Consider the following 20085-nt stretch of genomic DNA (forward strand, 5'->3'; position numbering starts at 1 on the left):
ACCCACTGTTGCCTAGGGCAGTCCAACCCATCCATAGACTGCTGTAGGAGAGGAAGTTTAGCTACTTCAATGCCCATCTTCCTTTCTGGCTGTAGCAATTTCTAACCTATATCTTTTTAGCCGATAGACAAGGCTCCATGGACTCTCCCCAAGCTGGAGGATTCCTTGCCAAAATTATTTTCATATATACTTCTGGGGTGTACCCAGACCTTTTAAGGATGACGGCCTTAACCTTTGTATAGCTGATTCTTCCTTTTGGATTGGTGGATTGGAAGGTAGCCTGGCTGCTGCTACTCTGCAGATTGCCAAGGTATGTTGTCCACGTGAATTCTGGCCAGCCTGCCAGCCAGGTAGTTCTTTCAAATTTCCTAAACAAAAAAAAAACAGTCTGGGTCTTCTCCTGAAGTAATTCTAAGTATTACTGGAGACAGTGAGTATGGCTGAGCTGTATCCATTTGCTTATGCTATCTGGGTCAGTGACAGTTGTTGCTGATTGAATTGCTCTTGCAGTGCATGCTGCTGGGTATACTGATTTTGTACAACTGTACAAAATCTGTAGCTGCTGTTATCCTCTGTGAGGGCTTGCAATAATGTGTTCTGTCGTGGTAGAGGCTACTTTCTTCCTAGAAGCCTGCTAACCTGTTCCGGAGCTCAAACAAAAAACAATTTTCTATGTTGCCTTGAGGATGGGAAAAAGAAAATCTAGCCTGTTCAGCTCTAACTCACTACACTTCTCTGTCTAAGCAGGGTGTTGTGTTTGTGACATTGTGGACCCTTGGTCGCAATGGAGATGACTCCACCCACGGGGAGGAGCCCCATGGGGAACCACTGCGATAGGCTGACACAGATAGCAGACACAGTATAGATAGAATCTTTATTGTGCTGCTGTAGATAAATGGTGAAAGCAGGAAGGTAAGGCACTGATCCACAAAGTGCCAGTATGTTCAACAGGCTCAGAAGTATAGTCTCAACCAGATGTTCACGATAGGCGGGGAGCCTGCAGTGTGGGTAACGCCTCGGCTGGTGGGTGGAGTTGGAGCGCCGGATCGTAGAGGTACTCACAGAATGAAGGCGTCTTCCTGGTGGCAGAATGGTGAGACCGGAGGTCCGTGGTGCAGAAAAAAGACTCCCAAGGAGCGGTTGTCTTAGTTAGTGAGGACCCCGAAGGGAAGATGGAAGCGAGAGACCCCCGAGAAGCGGGTGTCTAGATCTTCTACTGGAGTGAGGCCCTTAGAGTGAAAGTGGCAGCTAAGCATGCAGCTTAGAGCAGACAGAGTAGCGAAGCGAAGTCTTTGCTAACTCAAGCTGGTAGTGGAGGCGGAGGCTAGATATATCCGGAGGTACTGACGTCATGCGGTGGAGCCGCCCCCGAGTATCTGAGCGTAGGAGATGTGCGCGCTCGCACCCTAGGAGGCCATGGGAGTGAGCATGGTGGATGGGGATGCCCATGCTGGTTTGAGAACGCCGAGGCCCTCGGCACCAGAGGCAGCCATTTTGCCCAAAGAGAGTGAAAGGGGAGAAAAAGAGATAAGGCAGAGCGGTCGCAGTCATCTGCGACCGACAGACGCAACACAGGGCTAGCCCCCTTAGCCTACTGTTCTTAACTTTCAGGCTACTGCTGCAGTCAGGCCATGCCACAACAATTTTCTTTTGGTGTGGGTCTCTAGTCTGCGCAGGTACTTAGACCAGAAATCCACTGCTATCACCATATGTAATGCCATGGGAGTGGCAAGTGGCTTGGGGAAAGTGTCAGAGAACACAGCAGATTGGACTATGGCTGTTCTGCACCAAACCTTTTATTATTTACACAAACAAAAACAAGCAGAAAAAGACCTCAGCAGCCTTTTAATACAAATTCACAGCAATTCAAACATAAGCAGTCTTGGGGGTAGATTTTCAAATACCGCGAATAGGCGTACTTTTGTTGGCGCTCCAGGCGCCAACAAAAGTATGCTGGATTTTAGTAGATACGCGCGGAGCCGCTAAAATCCAGGATCGGCGCGCGCAAGGCTATCGATTTTGTATAGCCGGCGCGCGCCGAGCCGCGCAGCCTACCCCCATTCCCTCCGAGGCCGCTCCGAAATCGGAGCGGCCTCGGAGGAATCCTCTAACGCCCTCCCCTCACCTTCCCCTCCTTTCCTCTACCTAACCCAGCTGCCCGGCCCTGTCTACACCCCCCCCTTACCTTTCTCCGGGATTTACGCCTCCCGGAGGGAGAAGTAAATCCCTGCGCGCCAGCGGGCCTGTTGCGCACCGGGACGCGACCTGGGGGCGGGTACGGAGGGCGCGGCCACGCCCCCGGACCACCCCGGGCCGTAGCCACGCCCCCGTACCTGCCCCCAAAACGCTGCCGACACGCCCCCTAAACGCCGCGACGACCGGGCCCCGCCCCCGACACGCCCCCCTCGGAGAACCCCGGGACTTACGCGAGTCCAGGGCTCTGCGCGCGCCGGGTAGGCCTATGTAAAATAGGTTCACCGGCGCGCAGGGCCCTGCTCGCCTAAATCCGCCCCTTGGTATATTCTCTGCTTCCTTCTCCTCTCCAGGGCCTCCCTGTTTCCCTCTTCCCTCTGGGGCCTGCTTTTTTATTCCTCCACTCAAGAACAATCTGAATTAAATTTTATTTTGATTTCTAATTTGTTAGGATATTGTATTTTATTGATTTCATGTTTTTGATTAAAAATTAATTTTATTGTTTTATAGTTTAAATTGTATCACTGTCTTATTCATGATTATTTAATTTGCTTATGTAAAACCCTTGTGATGGTACCTCCAGAAACAATGTTATATAAAATCAACAAATAAATAAATAAACTTCCTGGAACCAAGATTCCCTTCTGGGCTGTGCCTTGAAATGGACAGGGCCAGATTCCTGGAGTCAGTCTCTTAAGATTTCTGAGTTTATTTCCTGTATATTTCTTCACAGGGTCTGACTAGATTGTCATCTAAAGCTTAATCCCCAAGTTTCTAGCATACTGTTTAAAAAAACAAACAAACCTCAGGTGAATAAACTATATAAGTTATATTGAAATAATTGTTAATAATAGACATTGGGCGGATTTTAAATGCCCCGCGTGCGTAAATCCGCCGGATTTACAACGCGCAGGGCCCCTCGCGCACCAGCGCGCCTATTTTGCATAGGCCGCCGGCGCGCGCAGAGCCCCGGGATGTGCGTAAGTCCCGGGGCTTTGTAAAAGGGGTGTGTCGGGGGCGCGTCCAAAATGATGCGGCGTTTCGGGGGCATGATGCGGCGTTGTGGGGGCGGGCCTGGGGGCGTGGCAACCAGCCCGGGGGCGTGGTCGAGGCCTTCCGGACCAGCCCCCGGGGTCGGGTTGATGGATGGCGCTCCAGCAGCGTGCGTAGATTTACGTCTGCTTTTAGCAGGCGGTAAATCATGAAACACAGGTAAGGGGGGGGTTTAGGTAGGGCCGGGGGGGTGGGTGAGGTAGGGAAAGGGAGGGGAAAGGTGAGGGGAGGGCGAAAGAAAGTTCCCTCCGAGGCCGCTCCGGATTTCGGAGCGGCCTCGAGTGAGACAGAGGCAGGCTGTGCGGCTCGGCGCGCGCAGGCTGCCCAAAATCGGCAGCCTTGCGCGCGCCGATCCCGGATTTTATAAGATACGTGCGGCTACACACGTATCTTATAAAATCCAGCATACTTTTGTTCGCGCAAATTTTTAAAATCTACCCCATAGAGTATCAGGAAACTATATGACCATCATATAAATGCTGGAATACCCACTACTAGGAAGTTCTGGGCCTCCTTACTGACTTTTGGATACGGTTACATAAAGATATTTTTTTTTTATTATTTATTTAAGGTTTTTTTATACCGGCATTCAAGAACTCGTTCTCATCATGTCGGTTTACAGAAAACAGGGGTGCAAAAATATAACCAAAAACATAAATAAACGTGGAGAAGAGAAGCAGTTACAATACCAAGGGTTCATGAACTGGGATTATAAGAATAAAAGAGATAGAGGAGGATAATTATATACAAGTGTACAAGGTAAATAAGGAGTCCTCTATATATACAAGAGAACAAAATAAATATGGAGTCCACTATATACAGCTTACTTAGCATAGGAGGTCATTGATGGATCTTGTTAGGTGGGAGTTCGGGAAGGCTTGCCTGAAAAGCCATGTCTTAGTCTTTCCTAAACGTTAAGAGGCACGGTTTCGTTTCTTAGATCTGGTGGGATAGAGTTCCATAGCGGAGAGGGCCTGCTGTTGAAAGGGCTCGGTCTCTCAAGGTTCTGTGATTAGTAGTTTTACGGGTGGAACAGGAGGCATCCTGTGTAGGCTTCCCTAGTCGGGTCTTTTGATTCGTGAACACGGGGAGGAATTTGTAGGTCGATTATGGTGTGTTGGGAATGATTTTGTATAATAATGTGATGGATTTGTAATTACTCTGAAGTGGATTGGTAACCAGTGGAGGGCTTGAAGGACTGGAGAGATGTGGTCTCTTTTCTGGTGTTTTGTTAGTAAACGTGCTGCTGCGTTTTGGACCATTTGGAGTGGTTTTGTAAATGAGGAGGGGAGGCCAAGAAGAGTCGCGTTGCAGTAGTCTAATTTGGAGAAGATGAGGGCTTGGAGAATGGTTCTGAAATCTTTGGCCGTGGAAGAGGGTCTTATCCTTTTTAAAACTTGCAGTTATAGAAGCAGTCTTTGGTTGTTTTGTTGATGTGGGCTTTGAAGTTCAATTTATTGTCGATTAGGACACCTAGATCCCTTACATGAGTGGTTTGTAGGTTGGATTGGAAGACAGATTGTGGTTTATTATCAGGAGTTATGAGTAGGACTTCAGTTTTAGATGAGTTTAGTACCAGATTAAGGGCTGTTGAGGAGAGCTTTTTAATTCTAGGTGGCAGGATTCCCAGAATTCTAGGTTTTTGAGTATGATTCTTTGATAGGGATCAGGATCTGGATGTCGTCCGCATAGAGAAAGTGTATTAAGTGAGGTTGGTGAGGAGTTGGCATATGTGGGAGGAGGTAAATATTAAAGAGTGTAGGGGATAAAGAGGAACCTTGTGGGACTCCGACGGTTCGAGTTTGTGGCGTGCTGATTCTTTGTTCTGTATTTTACCTTGTAGCCTCTGCTTTGGTTAGAAATTATTTGAACCAGGAGAGCGCTAAGCAGAGATTCCTATAGCAGCTAACTGTTTAATGAGGATCGCGTGGTTTACGGTATCGAAAGCTGCTGAAAGGTCCAGAAGGATCAGCAGAAATGATTAATGTATAATTCAATCATTTATGGAGTCAAAGTCGGTCTGCATGGGACCACGTCTATATATAATCATTGTCATGTATGTTTTCAATTTGTTTTGAGAATTATTTTTATGCAATTAAAAATTTAGCTTTTTGAAAACACATGGTGTTCCAATCTTTTCCTCCAATTGCCGCCCGACACTGTTCTAGTGTTCACTTGACTGCCTCAAGGGCACAAATGGCAAGAATCAATACCTTCTATTAAATATATCTATTCTATGGCAATGTGCATCTTATAATAATATGGAGCTAGGAAGTTCGCACGCATGTGAGCCTAAGGGAACCCAGCTAAGCAGGAGCATGGCGGCATCCAGTCTGAGTTGATAGCTGACTGGCAGATAACTGGAAAGAGTCCAATGAATTAGGGTGAGAACTTCATGGAGGAGTGTCTTCAAGCAGAGTTTTCTAGTGTTCAGCCAGGCCTTGTCACCAAGTTTAAAGTGTGATGCTGGTCAGCATCTCTTATCAGCTTGTTTTTTGTATCTCTCTGTGGCCAAGTCATTTGCCACAGTTCTCCCTGATACTGGGCTACCGCATTAGCCATGGGACATGGAAGCTAAAGGGACAGGTATGTGGATGCTTTCCATAAACTATACTGAAGGGTAAGGAGCCTGCAGATTCATTAGTATCATTTTTTAAGCTTCATTTACTTAGAAAATTAAAACCACTTTTACTACCTTCTGATTTTCATTCAGTGACACAATCTCTCATTTTAACAAGTCTCGACTACTGTAACGCATTATATCTTGGTTTGCCAAAATCTACTATACACCCATTACAGTTAGTCCAAAATGGTACTGCCCGTTTATTGTACAATATACCACTCAGAGAGCATATCACCCCGGTTCTACAACATTTACACTGGCTATCTGTATCTTACCGTATCACATATAAAATACTTAACATTATACACAACCTTTTATATAATGCAAATTCAATATGGCTCTGTCATTGCTCAGAATTTACAAACCAACAAGACAATTAAGATCAATGGATAAATGCATACTGGAAGTACCATCAGTAAAACTTGCCCATTTAGAATTTACCAGGAAACGAGCTTTTTCTGTCGCCGGACCAATCCTCTGAAATACCAATCCCAGATGAAATTCGTTTAATAGCAAATGTAAAAGAATTTAAAAAGGAATTAAAACATATCTCTTTGCCGCTGCATACAACATTACTTAACAACTTTTACAGTCAAATGAACTTATTGTCATGAACATTAAAAATCTGCTTTGACTTCTATAATGTCTTTTCAGAAGTAGTTTTTACTAGTTTTAATGTTTGGATGTAATGTTTTTATTTGATAAAGTATACTTGTTTTAATTTGTGTATCTTATTATGTATGTTATATACTTGTAAACCGCTTAGCCAGACAGATCCTGTTTAATTTGCGGTATATAAATTATTTTAAATAAATAAAAAAATAGTATGTTTGTTATGGAAGAATTCTGCCCTTGGCAATAGGGAAGCCCAGTCATCTTGCCATTCATTTACATATGCCCTTAAGAAGCCCTTGAGAATTTGATTAGACCACTCAGTCTGGCTGTTGTTCTGCGAATGGTAAGCAGAAGAGAAATCTAGAGGAACCTCTGACAAAGGTACTCCAGAACTTAGTGGTGAACTGGACTCCATGGTCCGAGAGCACATGTTCAGGTAAGCCGTGGAGGTGGAAAACATGCTGAAAGAGATGGGCCAGACAGAGACTGATGAGAGGCACAAAGTGGGCTATTTTTGAGGACCAGTCCACTACTACCCAAATTACCATACAGCCTGTAGAGCATGAGAGGTTTGTGATGAAATCCATGACTATATGGGATCATGCTTTCTCGGGGATGGCAATGGCTGTAACAGTCCCCATGGTCAGGTGTGAGATGGCTTGTTGACTGTGCAATTAGGGCAGGATTCCATATAGCAGTGGATGTTTTGTGTTACTCAGGGTCATCAATAGTGGCGAGGAGGTAATTCTAGAGTTTTCTTGGTGCCTGGATGTCCTGCTAGTCAAGAAACATATTCCCAGTGAAGAACCTTCTCTTGAAGCTGATTAGGAACTACTGTCCTTCTGAAAGGTACCGGGACCACAGCTGCTGCCAAGATCTGGGCTGGATCAATAATGTGACAAAATGGTTCCTACAAATCGGAAGCTTCGAAGGAAACCATCCGCATGTCGATTCTTTTCAGCTGGCTGATACTTAAGCTCAAAGTCAAAATGGTTAAAAGCAATAGCCCCCTTGCCTATCAGGGAATTAACCTCTAAGCCTGCTGGAGGTAATGGAGATTCTTATAGTCTGTGTATATGTACGGTTAACAGATGAGAATGTGGACTCCTTGCCTGAGGGGGAGTTGGCGCAACCTGAGAGGGTGAACTCCCTCTTAGTGTCTGAGGTAGTTGTGGGTGGATCCTTGGGCCGATAGCAGATGACCACGCCCCCGGGGAGATCCCGAGAGGGACCACCGGTCAGGCTCAGAGTTAGGAGACAGACACACACTAGTTCTTTTATTAAACAGTATATTGAACCACCAGAGGTGGCAGTAGTGAGCTGAATTGCCTGGCTGGGCTGTAGTCCCTCAGATACTGGAAACAGCGATCCTGGATAACTGAGCTGTAGAGAAACTGAATATAGTGAGTAGGCAGGGTATGCAGAGTTCAGGAACAGAACCTTGATAGTAACACTCACACAATAGTTTCTTGGAAGCAGCCCAGGAGCTGGAAAGAAGAAGGCCCTCAAGGAGAGAGTACCTGGTTCCAGGGAATGCTCTGAGAGAGAGAAAGTAACTCACTGATGTTGAAGGTAGTGAAGACTTCCTGGCAGAAATGGTATTCAGTAGCAAGTCCGGGAACAAGGGCCCTCGAGGAGCGAGTACCGGTTCCAGACTGTGATCTGAAAAGCAAAGAGAAATGAGGCCCCCGAGGAGCGGGTATCCCTGGTAAGTCCCGTGGAGGCAGAGTAGCTTAGTAGAGTAACCCTTGCTAACTCAATTAGCGATTTCAGAGACCTTAAATATCCAGTGCGGATGATATCATCTCAGGGGGACGCCCCTGAGGTTCGCGCCACTGCTGGTACGTCAGTCGAGGCCACACCACACGCGGCGCCCTTAGGCTCCGTGGAAACATGGCGGTGTGCAGCGTCTAGCCGTTCCGGGACGCCAGAGGAGGACGGCATGAGGACACCACGGCAGCCAAACTTCTCACAGGCAAAGAGGGAGTCGCCAAAGCGGTAAGGTGGGCATAGTGGAAACATCGGGCAGCGACGGTCGCAACACCCCCACAGATCCCCACTATCGGGAGGTGAGGCCGGGTTGGTGCAGGGGCCAGCTGGAGCTTCGCCAATACCAACCCCGTTCTCCGCGGGTTGAGCATTTGGGTTGCAGGGGCTGGCTGGTCTTAGGTGGGCCCCTGTGAAGTGGGGAGAATCGCCAAAAGTCAGTCCAATATCAGAAGCCAGAGGGTCACCGATAGCCAGTCCAAAGCCAGAGAGTCACTGAGAGCCAGTCCGAGGTCAAAGCCAGAAGAGTCACCGAAAGCCAGTCCGAGGTCAGTAGCCAGAAGGAACCAAAGGATGGGAACAGGGATCCAGGAGCAGGAACAGGACTCGGAAGGCAGGAACAGGACTCAGAAGGCAGGAACAGGAACCAAAGCACATATGAAGCACAGAAGACTCCACAGAAGTGAAGCAGACTCGTTGCCAAGTCAAGGGACAGGAAGCTTCCTAAAATAGTGCCAGGCCCCTGACGTCATCCAGGGGACTGGGCTGCGATTTGTCGTAGCTGGCCCTTTAAATGCCAGCAAGAGGTACGGTCACATGCCTAGGGAGGGGCCCGGCCTGGAAGGAGCTGCTGGCGGTGTCAGGTTGCGGCTTCGTGCTGCAAAGAGGAGATCTGGGGTCGGCTCTCCTGCCGCTGGGGGTGGCGTAGTTTTGGTGGCGGAGGTCAATGAAAGCAGATGGGGCCGGTGGCATGCAGCGGAGGCATCTCCCCGCAACCGCGCGGGTCCCAGCAGAGTTCCTGGCGCCGGAGGAGAAGATAAGGGGGGCCGGACGTGGCCATCCATGGCCGGTGCGCCTAACAGTAGCCCCCCCCCCTTTTATTTATTTATTTAAAAGTTTTTATATACCGCACTAGGGGTAGTAGTCTATCCATCTTAACGGTTTACATATTAAAACATACATAATATCAAAGACATACAATAAAATACATACCTTACAATTACTTTACAACTGATTATCAGTAGTGTCAAGCATTATAAGAAGCAGAGGTGAGATATTCATTCAGATATATTGTAAGCGCAAGTGAATAAGTACGTTTTTAATGCTTTTTTTGAAGTCATTACTGTTTTCTGTTAATCGAATATACTCAGGAATTGAGTTACATAAAGTAGGACCTGCAATAGAAAAGGCTCATTTTCTGGTTAACGTCAGACCTGCAGATTTTATAGTAGGAATTTCCAACATACATTTATTCATGGATCTGAGTTGTCTATTAGGTTTATATAATCTCAAAAGTGAGCATAGCCAGATTGAATGGGGGTTGTATAATAAATTATGAATTGTAGTCAGAATTTTGTAGGAAATGCGGAATGGAATTGGAAGCCAATGTAAATGATACAGTAATGGTGTAATATGGTCCCTACGTGAAGCATTGCATGGCTTTCTGGCTGTTGCATTCTGGACAAGTTGTAAAGGTTGTAATGACGATTGAGGCAGACCGAGGTATAATGCGTTACAGTAATCTAAGGTAGTCAATATCAAAGCCTGTGTTACAAGACGGAAGTCATGTGGTAGCAAAAGTGGTTTGATTTTTTTCAACATATGTATTTTGAAAAATGATTTTTTTACTACTTCAGAGATATTTTTGGATAATGATAGACGAGAATCTATGATCATTCCCAGATTTTTTGCATGTGGTTTGATAGGAATATTTTGATTTTCAAATGTGAAAAACGGAGGTGGTTGATAAAGTGAATCGGGTATTGTTGATAAGTAAATCAGTTCTGTTTTATTAGTATTTAGTTTTAGTCTGTATGTGATAACCATATTTTTATTGTAGATAGATATAGTTGTAACATTGAAAAGGTTTTTGACCAAGATTCAGTGAATGGAATTATGAATTGAATGTCATCTGTGTAAATTTTGAAGTATAAATTTAGGCCTGTTATGGCACGTCCCCGGGGGTTTCGGTTTGGATGGGTGAGTTGCATGGAACTGAGCGAGGAAGTCCTTGTCCAAGATATTGGCAATTGGCTTCCAACTATTTTCTTCGGGTCCGAAACTCTCCCAAGCTAGTAGGTAGTCCCACTTCTTCCTGCGTTTCCTAACATCTAGGACATCCCGGACTTGATAGGTGGAGTCATCCTCTGCGGAGAAAGACTGCAGCTCGGGTGGTTTCTTGGAATAGACTTAGTTTTTGGGTACTTGCCAGGTTCTTGTGGCCTGGATTGGCCACTGTTGGAAACAGGATGCTGGGCTTGATGGACCCTTGGTCTGACCCAGTATGGCATTTTCTTATGTTCTTATGTTCTTGGACGTCCATGTCAACACCACTGGTTTTAGGAGAGATACATGGAAGGTGTTGTGAATTTTAAGGGAAGATGGGAGTTGATGCTGGTAAGACACTGAACCTACGTGGCAGAGTATCGGAAATGGTCCGATGAAGCGAGGAGCAAGACACATAGACGGCAGTTTCAGGTGAATAAACCGCATACTCAACCACACTTTCTGGCCGGGTCTAAGTGGTGGGCTAGGTCTTCAGTGGAGGTCCGAAATATTTTTGGCCACCTGCCTAGCTTTGTGCAAGGTTTGTTGGGTGAAGGTCCAAAGTTGATGCAGTTCCCTGGTCGACAGCTGAGTGGCCGGTGAAGGAATAGTCACGGGAATGGGTAGAGGTGGGACCGGTTGCTTGCCGTATACCACTTGAAAGGGTGAGGAGCCGGTGGCGGAAGATGGATGAGAGTTGTAGAGATAATTATCTTGGAGTCTTTTAGTACCATTTTTATATGCTCATAGTACTGAGGGAGACAGCAACAAAAGCTGAGAATATCATCTAAATAGACAAATACGCAGGAGTGGAAAAGTTCTCGGCAGATCTCATTGACTAAGTGCTGGAATATTGTGGGGGCGTTACACAGGCCAATAAGCATTATCAAATACTCGTAGTGCCCGTCTAGAGTATTGAAGACCATCTTCAATTCATCTCCTTCAGTCTGGGAAATGGAATTGGCACAGGCTGGTACTAGAGGCACAGGTTGGTACTGGAGACAAGGACAAAACAAGGACTGGACAGGACAGGACAACACACAGACAAGACAAGGACTATGCAGCTTAGCATTCTTCTAGCTTTAGCTATCGCGTTGTCACATTGCTTCGCTGTCTTCAGATTGCTAGACACTATTACCTCAAGATCCCTCTCTAAGTCCATGCACATTAGTTTTTCAATCCCCTTCACATACAGTTTTTTTTTTATTACTGCATCTTGTCATTGAAATCCAGCTGCCAAATCTTCAACCACTCTTCAAGCTTTCATAAATCACTTTTCACTTTCTCTATTCCTTCAGGCATGTCCACTCTGTTTCAGATCTTAGTATCATCCGCAAATAAACAAACTACCTTCTAACCCTTCCGCAATGTCGCTCAAAAATATATTGAACAGAACCAGTCCCAAAATCAACCCCTGTGGCACTCTACTTAATTCAGTTTTCTCTTCAGAGTAGGTTCCATTTACCATTAAATGCTTTCTTTTATCAGTCAACCAGTTTGTAATCCATACCACCACCTTGGCATTTACTTCCAAGCTTCTCATTTTATTCACAAGCCTCCTATATGGGACCATATCAAAATCTTTGCTGAAATCCAAGTAGATCATATAGAGTGCTCTTCCTTGATCCAATTTGTGATGGGTGGCATGAGGTTGAGCCCTTTGTTCTGTGGCATAGTTGATGCAGCCTAGTAGGCAAAACTACGAGGCCTACTCCGGCAGCTGGCGAATGCGCCTTGAAGCAGGACAGTCTGGAGCTTCACTTATACCTGCTGCCTTCCCCGCAGGTTGAGCCCTTGGGTTCTGGCAAGGTTTATTCACAAGCCTCCTAGATGGGTCCGTAGGGCGGTGACTAAAGCAAGAGTCCAATGGCATGTCAGGATCAGGGCAGGCAGTAGACTAATGGAGTCAGAGACAGGCCAAGTTCGGACAGGAAGCAGACAAGGGTAGTTAGCTCTAGGCAATAGGTCAGTCCAGGTGATAGGCAGTTGGGTCCAGGCAATAAGTCAGATCAAGGTGACAGACAATCGTGGTCAGGTCCAAATAAGAAGTCAGAATCCGGAAGTCAGGCCAAGGGTGGATGAAGACACAGAGAAGACACTGGACGAGATGAGTAATGCAAAGCAAAGCTGGATGAGGCAAGGTTGGAGACACAAGGCTGGATGAAGCAAGACTGGACAAGGAATCAGAAACGCAGGACACAGAAACCAGGAACTTGAAAGCAATGAGCACTGCTATCATAGGAGACACATTGCTATGGTGAGGTAATGCTGAGAGACCCTTACTTAAATAGGCTGGTTGGCCTGAAGTCATCGGAGGGCGCCACTCAGCATACATGGATGTGCAGTTCCTGACGCGTGCACATGGATGCACAAGTTTTAAGACATGCACGCGCCGACGCGCAGATGTTATAAAATCCAATACCCGTGTGCGGGTTCCAACTTGTGCGTGGAACTGGGGGGGATTTTATTAAAAAACATGCTGCGACGCAATAGGGCCTTCCTCAGTTCCCTCCCAGTCTGCTCCAATAAGGGAGCAAACTGGGAGGGAACTTCCTTAAGTCCCTACCTACCCTGACCCCTAAACTAGACCTATCTATCCCCAGTTCTTTTATTTTTTACCTTACTGCTCCTTCGGAGCAGAAGTAAATTCAACGTACCGGCTGGCTGCCGGCACGCACTTCCTCGGGACAGGATTTAATGGCTGCTGTCGTGGCCGGCTGCCGCCCCGCCCCTCCCCTCCCCGCCCCTGGCCTGCCCCTTTCACAAGGCCTGGTACTTCTGTGCGTATCCGGGGTTACGCACGTGGCCGGGCCCTTTCGAAAATGCACGCAGCAAGCATAGGGCCTGGTCATGTGTGTGACCCCCAAATTTTAGGTGCACAGGCCTTTTAAAATTTGCATGTAAATGTGCGAATATGCACGCACACCTAAGAGAACTTGAGCCATACTGGACGGTGTTCAGAGCAGGAAGCTGTGTGCTGAGTATGGAATGGGTCCAGCTATGTTGGGGGTTAGTGAGGCGGCTCGCGGGAGCCTCCCATGAGCCCCCGACTATAACACAATTCTCTAGTCAGCCAATCAAAAAAATCAATCAGATTTGTCTGGCAGGACCTTTCTCTGGTGAATCCATGCTGCCTCAGGTCCTGAAACCCATCTGATTATAGATAGTTTACTATACTTTCTTTCAGCAGAATCTTCATTACTTTTCCCACCATAAAGGTGAGGTTAACCGGCCTGTAGTTTCTAGCCTCCTCTACCGTTTCCAGGTTATCTATTGGACAGTTCCCTGTACGTACACGGATCAGTCCAGACTCCTGGGTTTTGCCTCCCCTCCAGCAGATGGAGACAGAGAAGTTTTAAAGGACTCCTTCCTGTACCCCTGAGGTGCCACCTAGATTTTGTCAGTATTTCTCTGTCTCCAGCAGATGGTGAAGGTGCAAATCCCTTGAGTCTGGTTTAGTTAAGATTGTTTTTTGTGGATTAGGCAGTGTAGTTCTGTTTTTTGTACCGTACTTTTTCTTTGTAAGGTATGGGGGTTTAAAAAAATTTTTTTCAAAGTTAGTTTGGTCTTTTAAGCCTCCCAGGGGGTTGGCAGGACCTGGTGGGACCATCCCCCCTGGTAGCAGAGGCAGAGGAGCAGGGAATTGAGAACTCAGTAACCTTCCCTGGCTGACCACTGAGAGTGATACCGGGGAGCCCGGATCACTCACCCTCAGTGGGGAGACAATGCTTTTAATTTAAATTTTAAAAAAAAAGGGGGGGGGGGGGGCGTCAGAGCTCGCAGGAAGTCTGAGGTAATTTTTTTCTTTTACAATTTTGCTCGGCTCAGCATCCCCTTTGTCCGTCGTTCCCCCCCCCCCCCCCCCCGCGATTATTTATTCAGCCTTCACAGCCGTTTCTGTTTCATGGTTCCTGGGTTATTTTTAGCAGTTTCGATATGCCGCGTGGTGTGGCCTACATGGCCTGCGGCGGCACGTGCACGCAGCTCTCTAGAGCCGGTCTGTGTTCCGACTCCCTCCGCAGGGGGAGTGCACGTTGGGGAGGGCGGCGGCAGATTCGTCCCACCATGGCGATTCCCGAGGTCGTAGAGAGCCTGAGAGGATAGTCAATCGCCGGCAGCCCTTGGTCCCATTCCTGCTTAGCGCAGGAACGGAGACCCTGCTAAGGACCGTCAGAGAGCAGGAACAGAAGCTCTGAGGAGAAGAAATTCTCCTCCACCGCTTTCCCCGCAGCCTGCGACCTCCGGGGGGGGGGGGGGGGCGGGCAATTTGCAGGTGAATCGTGAGAACTCATCAGAGGAGGGCCCTGGCGGTGCCTTGGACAGCTCTTCTTCGTCGTTCTCCTCAGAATTTATTTTACGGTTCCACAAGGCCTTTAAGGACCGGAAAGTGGTTAAGAAGCATGGGAGAAGGTCTCTCGGTCGGTACCATTGCCCTTGGAGGGGGACAAGGGTGCCATCTTCTCTCGGAAGCGCTCCAAGGCTGCATGGGGAACACAGGCTGCAAAAGCCAAGCGGCCTCTTCGAATTGTGGGGTGCCCAGCGGACACTTAATCCTCGGAGCAGTCAGATACGGAGGACACTCATCTGCAGGATCCTACAGGTCCAGATATGGATCTGGAGGGCCACCTATGGTCTCCCAAACAAGCGGGCACATCGATGGTTGAGGGGGATGATCCAAAGGTAGTGCGGTTATTCCAGAAGGATGAATTGGGACCCCTCATCCCAGTTATTCTGGAAGAGTTGGGGATTGATGTACCCCAGGAAGATTCGCGGATGGGAGCTGTGGACCCGGTAATGGTCAGACTCAGGGGTCCAGCTCGCTCCTTTCCTTTCCGTTTGTCAGTTACTGACCTGTTGTTCCATGAATGGGACACTCTGGACTTGGGCTTGAAGGTCAGTCGCGCCATGGATAAATTGTATCCACTACCGGAGTACGCTTTGGACATCCTCAAGGTGCCCAAAGTGGATGCAGCGGTTTCAGCGGTCACCAAAAAGACCACCTTCCCGGTAACTGGAACCACGGCCCTTAAGGATTTACAAGATTGCAAATTAGAGCTGCAGCTTAAAAAGATTTTGAAGTCTTGGTGCTTGGAGTCCGTACCACCATGTGCAGCAGTTTCGTGCTGAGGGCCAGCCTCCGCTGGGTGCAGCACTTGCAATCGATGGCATCCTTTTCTGAGGCAGAAGTAGTTCAGAATGGTCGCCTGGAGGCTGCGGTTGCTTACAGTGCAGATGCTCTTTATGATTTGCTGCGTACTTCTGGCAGAACTATGGTTCACTCCTCTGTACCAAGAATAGGGGGCAGGCTATCTCTTTTTCTGGAGGAATGGACCAAATTGACCTCAGATCAATGGTTCCTAAAGATAATAGAACATGGCTACACTTTAGATTTTGCCCGGCCACTCCAGGAACACTACCTGATTTCCCCATGCTCTTACCACCAAAAACGTCAGGCAGTACTGGACACCATACGGCGCTTGCAGGACCTGTGTGCAATAGTTCCGGTACCCACAGAAGAACTCAGGCAAGGTCTTTATTCCATCTACGTCGTGGTACCCAAAAAGGAGGGCACTTTCCATCCCATCCTCGATTTAAAGAGAGTCAATCGAAATCTAAAAGTACCTCGGTTTCGCATGGAAACTCTTCACTCGGTGATAGCTTCTGTTCACAAAGGAGAATTGTTGGCGTCTCTGGATCTGACAGAAGCATACTTGCACATACCCATCCACCCGGATCATCAGAAATTTCTGAGGTTCGTAATCCTCAGACAGGATTTTCATTTTTGTGTACTGCCATTTGGTCTGGTGATGGCGCCCAGGGTGTTCACCAAGATAATGGTAGTGGTAGCCGCAGCCCTGCGGAAAGAGGGGATACTAGTGCATCCATACCTGGACCATTGGCTAATTCAAGCAAAGTCAGAGGATCTTTGCCGAGCGTCGGTTCAGAGAGTGCTACAGTTACTAAGCTCGTTAGGTTGGGTTGTCAACCCAGACAAGAGTCAGCTATTTCCTTCCCAGTCCTTGGAGTTTCTGGGTGCTCATCTCGATACGCTCTTGGGGAAAGTCTTTCTTACTGAGGAGAGGCTAGCCAAGCTTCTATCTCAGATGGAGTCTTTGAGGTCCATGCCTCATCCCAAAACCTGGGATTATTTATAAGTTCTGGGCTTGATGGATTCTACGCTCGATCTGGTGCCTTGGGCCTTTGCGCATGTGTGTCCTCTTCAATCAGCCTTGCTCTCCAGATGGGATCCGCTCTCCGAACAGTTTCATCTTCACCTACCCCTGACGGACTTGGCGCACTCCAGTCTGCCGTGGTGGCCATGCCCAGACAATTTGCGTCGAGGGGTGGACTTGGAAATCCCATCTTGGATAGTGGTAACCACCGATGCCAGTCTCTCAGATTGGGGAGCAGTCTGTCAAGGGAGAGCAGTGCAAGGCCAATGGACAAGGACAGAGTCCTTCTGGTTGATCAATTGGTTGGAGACCAAGACAGTTCGATTGGCTCGATCAGTCAGAATACTCTCTGACAATGCGAAGACGGTGGCTTACATCAATCGGCAGGGGGGAACCAAGAGTCATCCTGTGGCGATGGAGGCTCAGCTTTTAATCAATTGGGTGGAACAGCACTTGTACAGGATAACAGCCTCTCACATTGCTGGAGTGGACAATGTGCAGGTCGATTTTCTCAGCCGCAACCAGTTGGACTCGGGAAAGTGGGAACTCTCCGAGGAGGCTTTTCATCTTCTCTGCAATCGCTGGACCAGGCCTTTCATGGATCTGATGGTGATATATCGCAATGCCAAGGCACCTCGATTCTTCAGTTGACATCGGGAACCAGGAGCAGAAGGGGTGGATGCCCTGGTCCTTCCATGGCCAAAGGACATTCTTTTGTACGTCTTTCCGCCGTGGCCATTAGTTGGAAAGGTTCCACGCCGCATCGAATCTCATCCGGGAAACATAATTCTCATGGCGCCAGAGTGGCCAAGGCACCCATGATTTGCGGACCTACTGAATCTAGCAGTAGATGGTCCGCTGAGATTTCGTCCCTCTCCGAATCTCCTGCGCCAAGGACCCATTTATTTCAGAGAGGCAGATCGCTTTTGTCTAGCGGCATGTCTTTTGAGAGGCAAAGATTGAGGAGCAAGGGTTACTCAAATGCCGTGATTGCCACGCTATTACATTCCCAAAAGACTTCCACCTCTATGGCGTACGTGAGAGTTTGTGGAATTTTTGAGTCCTGGTGTCTGGATCATGGGGTAGATTCATCCAGGGCTTCGGTGGCGGATGTTCTGGCCTTCTTACAAGCAGGTCTAGCTAAGGGGTTAGCTTTTAATTCCCTAAGAGTTCAGGTGTCCGCCCTTGGTTGTTTTCGGGGGAAAGTGCAAGGCGTTAATCTGGCATCCCATCCAGATATTGTTCGGTTCCTGCGTGGGGCTAAGCATCTGCATCCCCCAGTTCTGAACCCCTGTCCTTCCTGGAAGCTGAATTTAGTACTCCACGCCCTTTGTAATGCGCCTTTTCAGCCATTGAAGTGAGCTACTCTAAAGGATTTGACGTTGAAGGTTGTTTTCCTTGTGGCTATCTCCTCTGCGAAGCGTGTTTCAGAATTGCAGGCCTTATCGTGCAGGGAGCCCTTCTTACGTATTTCGGAAGCAGGAGTTTCCTTACGAACGGTTCCCTCCTTTCTCCCGAAAGTGGTAACATCCTTTCATTTGAATCAGTCTGTGGAGCTCCCTTCCTTTGCGGGCCTGGATTCTTCTACTTCAGAATCTAAGAATTTAAAGAAGTTGGATGTCAAGAGGGTGTTGTTGCATTACTTGGAGGTCACTTACAGTTTCTGTCTCTCGTACCATCTGTTCGTCATGTGGAGTGGACCTAGGAAGGGTCATAAAGTTTCGAGGGCCACTATTGCGTGCTGGCTAAAGGAGGCCAGTGTTTCAGCATACCTGGTGCAGGGCCATCTGATTCTGGTCGGTCTTCGAGTGCATTCTACTCGATCACAAGTGATCTCATGGGCGGAATGTCAACAGGTGTCACTGCAAGAAATTTGTAGGACAGTTACCTGGAAGTCTACACACACACCTTTGCCAAGCATTATCGTCTGGATGTCCGGGCCCCAGAGCCTGGTTCCTTCGGGGCGAGTGTGCTCTGAGCGGGACTCTCTCAGTCCCACCCTGGTGAGGGAAGCTTTGGTACATCCCAGGAGTCTGGACTGATCTGGGTACGTACAGGGAAAGGAAAATTGGTTCTTACCTGCTAATTTTCGTTCCTGTAGTACCACGGATCAATCCAGAGTCCCACCCATGGGGAAACAGAGAGTCCACGTGGCCGGTAGTTACTCAATTTTGTTCTCTGCTAGTTACTGAATATTTACAGATCATATGCTCTCCTTTACAGGGAAAAGACTATGGGCATTATTTTATTTGTTGAGTTACAAGTTTTTCATTCCCTCTGCTCTTCAGGGGGAGGTTGTGTTATAATGGAAGTTAAGGTTTAATCTTTCTGCTTGGGTACAGTGTAATACTGACAGACTCTAGATGGCACCTCAGGGGTATAGGACGGAGTCCGTTAAAACTTCTCTGTCCCCATCTGCTGGAGGGGAGGCAAAACCCAGAAGTCTGGACTGATCCGTGGTTCTACAGGAAAGAAAATTGGCAGGTAAGAACCAATTTTCCTATCTTTCAGCAGGCCCGCCAGCACAGCTCTGAACTCCCTCAGTATCCTGGGATCTAGATCCTTTTGTAGATTCCACAGAAGGGATAATCCAAGCCTCATCCAGAAGATTAAAATCTCCAACAAGCAACACATCTCCCTTCTTTCCCACCTTTTGAATGTCTTCAATCAGATCTCTTTCCAGTTCTTCTGTTTCATTCGGAGGCCTGTTGACCACACAAGTAAAATCGCTGATGTACGCAATAGAAGTGGGATTTGCGCACCCATGCACATGTCCACTTAAAATTAGGCACACATATTGAGCAACCAGTCTATTTTATAACATGTGCGCATATATGCATGCAAGTTATAAAATGGCCACGTCCCTTGGCGCACGCGGATGTATAGGCGCCAATATGCGCCCAAGTGCCAGTTTGAATGTTATCGTCCCTAGGTTGGTCTAAAAATTGTAAAGTTCTCCCTAGAGTTAAACAAGGGAAATATAAGTAGTAAGGGAACGAAGTACCCCTTACACATGTTTGTCCATGTATTTAGAAATTGTGTTCTTAACAGTAGCTTCTACCATTTTATCAACCTCAAGCTCACAGGTCTATAGTTACTTGGGTCACTCCTGGAGCCTTTTTTGAATATTGTCATTATATTGGCTTCCCTCCAACCTTCAGATACTGTCAGGGCAAATGGTGCTGTGGTCAGCGTCTGGTTGGGGTATGTCCAGTCAGAGGTTGTGATTTTCCCACTGAGCCACCTGGTTGTGATATGAAAAGGAAAGCTGAGATGCTGAAGGGAATGAATCTGATGCCCAAGCCAATAATTATACCCCTAAGGAAGGTGACTGGGTCTTTGGTCTTGAAAAGGGGTAGCAGCAAACAAGAAAGCTCTTCCCAGTAACTTGAGGAC

The 20085-nt window shown here is 47.6% G+C and overlaps 1 protein-coding gene across 5 annotated transcripts in view; it reads left to right on the plus strand.

The window, feature by feature from the left end:
• Positions 1-20085, plus strand: part of LOC115079390 (cadherin-related family member 5-like) — a 208628-nt gene that overhangs the window by 144385 nt on the left and 44158 nt on the right. The window lies entirely within an intron of this gene.

This window comes from Rhinatrema bivittatum, chromosome 17 (assembly GCF_901001135.1).
Source record: "Rhinatrema bivittatum chromosome 17, aRhiBiv1.1, whole genome shotgun sequence".
NCBI classification, from domain to species: domain Eukaryota; kingdom Metazoa; phylum Chordata; class Amphibia; order Gymnophiona; family Rhinatrematidae; genus Rhinatrema; species Rhinatrema bivittatum.